Source organism: Macrobrachium rosenbergii, chromosome 17 (assembly GCF_040412425.1).
Source record: "Macrobrachium rosenbergii isolate ZJJX-2024 chromosome 17, ASM4041242v1, whole genome shotgun sequence".
Classification (NCBI taxonomy): domain Eukaryota; kingdom Metazoa; phylum Arthropoda; class Malacostraca; order Decapoda; family Palaemonidae; genus Macrobrachium; species Macrobrachium rosenbergii.
Genome location: NC_089757.1, coordinates 10016270 through 10023578, shown reverse-complemented (window position 1 = coordinate 10023578; position 7309 = coordinate 10016270).

Sequence of the window (7309 nt, the reverse complement as noted above, 5' to 3'; positions counted from 1 at the left end):
AACATCCTAACACACGGAGTTCCGCACGTGTACGCACGCATGTCTGTATGTACTGTATGTATGTATGTACATACATACATACTGTACATACATACTGTATGTACAGTATGTATGTATATATGTACATATGTATATAATTTTGCTCTCTGTAATCAGTCATTTTAATAATATTTCTAAAAACTCCCTTAAAATCAAGAAATGTTAACCATAATTTTTTGTTTCTCTTATTATCCATTATATATTCTCTCTCTCTCTCTCTCTCTCTCTCTCTCTCTCTCTCTCTCTCTCTCTCTCTCTCTCTCTCTCTCTCTCTCTGATATATATATATATATATATATATATATATATATATATATATATATATATATATATATATATATATATATATATATATATATATATATATATATATGTGTGTGTATATATGTATATATATATATATATATATATATATGTGTGTGTGTGTGTGTAGGCGCATTTATTTCTCATATTTCTAAGGTTAATAGTTAACTCTAAACCAAAGGGGGGATATCACTTACACCTACACTTTTCAGGGCAAGTCGCGTTCCTTGCAGACGCGAGGATACATTTATACATATTTTTGCTGCTGAAAACAAGCCCCTCAGCAGAATGCTGGAAAGTAAGAGGCCCTTTGAAAGCGACACCTTTTCAAAGGGAGCAAACTGCCGGAGGCATTCGAAGCCAGCGTTTAAAAGGGCGATCACATCCATTTTGTATTTTTCCTTCTTGTTTCGTTGCCGCCTCGTAAGACGAGCCCGCTTTCGCCGTGACCTGGATAAATATTAAAACACTTTTCTTGTGTACATTTTGTTTTATACGTTTCTTTCACAAAATGATTGCTTGGACACAAAACGTTAGAGGAGAAGGATAAGAAGAAGAGGGGGGAATAAACGATGCCGTCTGTTGCATGTGAAAATCCTGTCTAGAGCCAAGTGAAAGATGAAAAACAAATATGAGCGCAGGGATCTTTGGGAGGCTGAGTGATGTTTCCAACAGTTAATGTATAAGATGTACATGCGCCTTACCTTAATCATATCCACAGCAGGCAACTCCCATCTGTAATTGGGGATACACATGGTTAGGTTATGTAGGCGTATTGGGAGCGTAATTAAGGAATCGAGGGCATGCACAGAAGGTACCTAAGAAAGGGCCTCGATTTTGGTGACTAATTTTAAGTAATAAAACAAATAATTCACTTCACTGCAGGTATTTTTACGTTAACACAATTTGAAGTCATGCAGGTCTCACTGCAGGTATATTGCCTTAGAAGGGAAATGGACAAAAAAAAAATAGTGAAAGGCTAACAGACGTGTGACTAACTTGAGAACCTTGACATTGGCTTATTACCTTCATCAGGAGATGGATTCCTCGTCCTTGGGGGCCAACGGGAGGGTAACGTTAAGGGGCTTCACTACAAAAGAAAACCTTAGGCTCAGGGACAGCCACGCGGGATTTGTATAGGGGCAGCTCAAGGAGCAGAGTGGAGGACCAAGTGTCCTGGAATAGTTCCAACGTCTTCTGAGCGAGGTCAGGTCTTAGCTCATCCTTTTAAGCCCTCGTAAGGATTATGTCGTTGTTCATTCCAGGCAGCGCTATTGTCATTCGCCTGGTGTCCCGTTTTCTGTACAATCCGCGTGCTGGGCTTGTGGTCATTCGGCCAGGTGTTCAAGATGGCGCCAAGCGCATGGTCAGTTGCTAGGCGCAGCACCACTTACTCTTTTGGCCTTCTTCCTCTGCTGGCTTTGCCTGCCTCAGGCGGAGTTAGTGTTCTCCGGATGAATCAGCACCTAAAATCAAGGACTTTTGGCAGTCACTAGGGTAAGGAAGAATTAAATGTGTTCCCACTTGGGGTAATGGTGAGAGGAGATGGATTAGGGGTGAATTTCCACCCACAACTGTCTTTAAGATAAGAGCAATAAATGAACATGATTTCAAGAAAAGTAAAATTATTACGTTACATTCGTACTTGGAGGATGAGGTGGCGTGTGCGAGGTTTACCTCTTGACAATATATACAGTATATATATATATATATATATATATATATATATATATATATATATATATATATATATATATATATATATATATATATATATATATATAATATATATATATATATATATATATATATATATATATATATATATATATATATATGTGTGTGTGTGTGTATGTGTATGTGTGTGTGTTTGTGTTTGTGTGAATTTCTGTTTCTGAAGAAACATCATTGCTACGAAAAAATACGGGTATGAATAAAACCGATAGAAAAGATATATTTTTTACACGCATAAGTTACAACATGTTAACGACTCATTGGTGAGTGAGGAAGTTCAATAAAACTATGAGAATAGAATTCATGAATTATTCTCATCTTTCATTCACCACACGGGACTTAATGACAAGAGGAAACATTCATCTTGCATATCAAGAGAAGTAGTCCTGACACATCACTCCACCAGGTGAATTCATTAGTGTCGTAGTGACTGCATGAATTATCGTGGTCGAAGTTAAGGAATTTGCAATATACGTTATTGTTAAAGCTACTTTAACTTTTCAGGTCGTCAGTTTTTAAAACAGATATTGATATATTTCTCTTCGCTTAATGATGTCCTCTTCTTTGATAAGAAAATAAAGAATATAAATCGGTATTTACAAAACAAAAAATTCGCTCTCTTGATATTAATATTGTGTTCATAAATCCGTCGCCATGTTTCGTACGAAGTTCAGTATTTTTACATAAAATGGAGAAAAAGAGATAAATTCCGGTTTACAAAAAGAAAAATTAAGGTGTTTTTTATATTTATAGCATTGTTGCTTTTTAAATATCCGATGTTTTTCTTTGTCACATTAAATATTTTTTGATGAGAGAATCGCCTATTTTACAGGAAAATATTTTCAACGAAAAGACATAAATGATTCCCTTGAAAGTGAAGTAAATGCGAGCAGTATGCCCACAAAGAAGAGATTAAGATCTAATGGATTGAAATCCTCCCTATCATGAGTAGTCTCATCCATCATCTCCTAACTTCTGGATATTTTATTTTGAAACTTGAAATTTAGCCTCTGCCCCAGTAATCAAATCTTTATTAATAGACTTGAGCTAAAGGGTAGTTGCTCACAAGAATTAAGTCTCTTTAATGCCCGAGACTTAGGTGGAATAAGATACTACTGTGTTTGTGTGTGCGTTTGTTTCTGTGATAGAAATACTACCCGGCAGAGAGAGTTTAGTCTATAATCTAAATATCTAATTCATTTTGATATGTTTTCCATCGAAAGACTTTTAATATTTTATACGTCATTCGTAGACGAGAATTGTTCACTTAACAATAAATTCTTCAAGCAAGATTTCTCCTGCTTCAGTCTTTACGTTGAAAAAACATTTTTTGTAAAAAGGTGAAAAAAAATAAGATAAGCATTTAGGAAAACTTTGCAGAAGACCTGCCTTGCCTTTTCGTCTCTACGTGATAGTCAAATATCATGAATAACTCAAACAACCCCAGGATGACCAATAAATACAAATTTTCCCGTCACACAGTAAAGTATCTGCAACCTCATTTGAACCTTCCAGGTTTTCATAATACGTTTTCCTCCCAAAGATAGACTCCCCAGCGCCTATAAGAGTGCGGGTGTCCTCCTTCAACGTGAATTATATATGCGCAAAGTTACCAAAACGAAAAGGAGAAAAAAAACAAAAAACATATACGATGGCACAGCCATAATCACACAATGGGATGACAACACTGCCTTGCATATACACACTGCATACACTTATGCACTTTTTACAGTTCATAAATCCACAGTAACATTCAGTACACACGTCTTGATGGTTTAGTTAGACACTTATGATGGTACAGCAGCATTTTGGAATGTTGCTGCACCTCGACTTTGGCCAAAATTTCTTCTACGTCTTTTTTTTTGTATGTTATGTTGAAATGTTTTGTCAGACTTTAATCACGTTAAATGAAATTTATAAGGACATTTTGTAAGAATTTCCAGACGTCTCGGCTTTATTATAATTCGAGAAACTAAATACGACTTGTGAACATAGTTCTCATCTCTCTCTCTCTCTCTCTCTCTCTCTCTCTCTCTCTCTCTCTCTTGACAAGGGATGGTAGTGAGTCAATTCCACTACGCCTCCGTACACATGTGCAGCGAATTATGTCCCTAATTACTAGTAGACTGTTGTGGGTTGGCGTTAGGTCGAAGAGAGAATGTACGTATTATTGTCTTTTTCGGACAAAACAATGTTCGCCATATTTCACGTGTCCACATGATAATCTATGTTTGTCTGATAAAATAAGAGCTACTGAAACCAAAGATTTTTTAGTCCAGAGCAGGGATCTTATCGTGAATACGAAAGAATTATGATTATTGTGCTGTTATTTTCATCCTTGGTTTTAAGTTTTTTTCTGCTAAGTTACAAGAATATTAAGGGATTGTTAGGTGTTCCTTACGAGACTATTTATACCGTAAGCATAAATGAATTAGGGAGACCATACCTCTTTCCATGCTAAAACCCCGCGGTGGGGGCGGGGGGGGGGAGTTGTGGGGCGGGGCGACGCGGGAAGGTAGTCTTGTCAGTGCACCTCATGTGGTGCACTGTAGACATTCCTAAATGATATTTGCAGCGTCCCTTCCTCCCGTAGCTGCACCCACCTTTAAGCATTTTGTTTTACCTTTGTCCCCACTTCCTTTCTTCCATCTTGCTGTCCAACCACTCCAACCCCCTCTTTTCCTTTTAAGCACTGGATGTCTGAAAGTGGCCCAGTGCTTGGCCTTGTAGCCAGATTTTCGTTGATCTATCAAATCCGTGTATGATAGATCGAATCAACACAAGCCTTGATCCACTCGATCCCTTTAGTGGTCAGGATGTAGCGCATACCTCCACCAACACTAACTCTCTCTAAGTGTACATTACGATCCACCAGATCCGGTTAGAATCCGGGATCCCCGCAGGTTGAATGACGACAAATTTCCTCCGTCAGATTTTGTTGCCGGAATATGATTATGAACTTTGTGTATTAAATTTACGATGCGGCCGCCGCGTAGGGTTTCAATTGCTTAGGGAGTAGCAACGATGAAGAGATTCTGGTCCACTTTCAGTTCCGAGTTCATCCAAGAAACTAAGCAATTCTCTCTCTCTCTCTCTCTCTCTCTCTCTCTCTCTCTCTCTCTCTCTCTCCATGCATAAAAAGTCATTCAAATCCATCGCCAACTATTGTAGATATTTTGGGGACAAACAAAGACAAACTGGCAAATAAGTAAGAAATCCAGGAGTAGAAAACATTCGAGAAGCGAAAGCGGAAAATGTGATCTTGAAAATAACAAAGAATACCCACTTTCATTACAGTTACATCATTTGGGCAGCGAGATTATACAGAAGAGAGAAAAGAGTGAGAGAGAAAGGGAAAGGGGTGGGCGGGGGGTGGATATCAGGTCATTCTCATTTGTCATTCTTTTTATATAACTTCTTATGCGGATGGACTTTGGAGAATCTTTTCACCTTCAGATTAAATATATATAGTGACTATAGAGAATTGTCCTAAGATTTAGATTTCAATGGAAGTTTTGTCTTTTTTTCCTAATAAAGAAAAAACAGATATGACAACGAGAGCAAAAGGTAAACGATAAAGAAAATCTTTTGAATACCAAGGAAAAAATAAAAGTACGTACCGTTATGAAGTCTTTCAGTTTTATTGTGCGATCGTGTTTAGTTTTTTTCCTTTTTCTTGTGTACACTTTTCCCTTTCCCGCAGTGTTTGTCTATCTGTGTAAGTCCTTGTGTAATGATAGAGGCATAAAGATAACACTGCTCAAAGAAATATGCAATAGATGTGCTGTGTTGAAGTCCTACATTTTAGTCAAGTCGTAGTTCTTCATTGGAGGGGTGGGTAGAGCTCTCGGCTAGCACGCTGTTGGCCCAGCGTTCGACTCTCCAACCGGCCAGTGAAGAATTAGAGGAATTTATTTCTGGTAATAGAAATTCATTTCTCGTCATAATGTGGTTCGGATTCCACAATAAGCTGTAGGTCCCGTTGCTAGGTAACCAGTTGGTTCTTAGCCACGTAAAAATAAATCTAATCCTTTGGACCAGCCCTAAGAGAGCTGTTAATCAGCTCAGTGGTCTGGTTAAACTAAGATATACTTAACTTAGTCAATTCGTTTTCTATACGTTTATGTATTCGAGAGATGATAAGGATAAATAAAACCATTTTGAGACTAATATAGAATTTGATTTCCTCTGTTCTGAACTGTCGACCATACCTTAGCGGAATACGTCTGTCTGTAATAATAGCGCCATGAAATAATAACACAACCATATAAATATCTCGCTCAGTCCCACAATAATAACACCGCAATATGAATATCTCGCTCTGTTCCATTTACCTGCAAGACCTTTCTGTTCCTTCCTCTTCCCTTGCTTAATGAAAACCTTGTGCAGAATTAAGCAGATGGGATTCTGAGCCCCCTCATAGGCAAGCCTTGGGAACATTCTTTTTAAGCATTGCAATAAAAACCCGCATACGAGAGAGGAGGTGCGGTCCAATGGCGCTTTCCTCTCTTCTCCGTGTCTTATTCCTTTTTCTAAGGACCACTGTGTCCTCGTGAGCTTTGTATTAACTTTGTCTCTTGGATATCCTTTCGTTTGGGTCTGACTACCATTAGCCTCCATTGTTAGTATTATTTTTGTCGTTATTACCTATATTTTTTTTTTATTTTACGATTAACCTTCGTTGTTCCTTTTAATTGCTAGCAGTAGCAACGTTGTTGCTGTTAAGTAGTTTTACGAAATACCTGTGTTTCATTTCTGTGCTTATCAGTTCGTTGCCCTAATCCGTTGTTATAGATAGGCCATAGTACGCTAGATTACTTTAGGTCAGGATAAGTCAAGTTAGGGTGTGTTTTATTGACAAAGAGAAACGACCAGGTGCCGCTGACAAAAGTATTTTCTGAAGTAATTGTTATATAGGAAATAATATTTTCTTTCGTCCCAGAATAGTGAATTAAGTGTTGTTAGTGAAGTGCGACAGTAAATAGATAGGTATCAACTTGAGGGAGGGCTGGGGGAGACATTATGATTCATCCTTGTAATAAATTACATAACGAGAAAGTATCAAAATAGGTGAGTTCCTATGAATACTAAGCAAGTATACCTTAGTTTAACCAGACCACTGATTAACAGCTCTCCTAGGGCTGGTCCGAAGGATTAGACTTGCTTTACGTGGCTAAGAACCAGTTGGTAACCTAGCAACGGGACCTACAGAAATGAATTTCTATCACCAGAA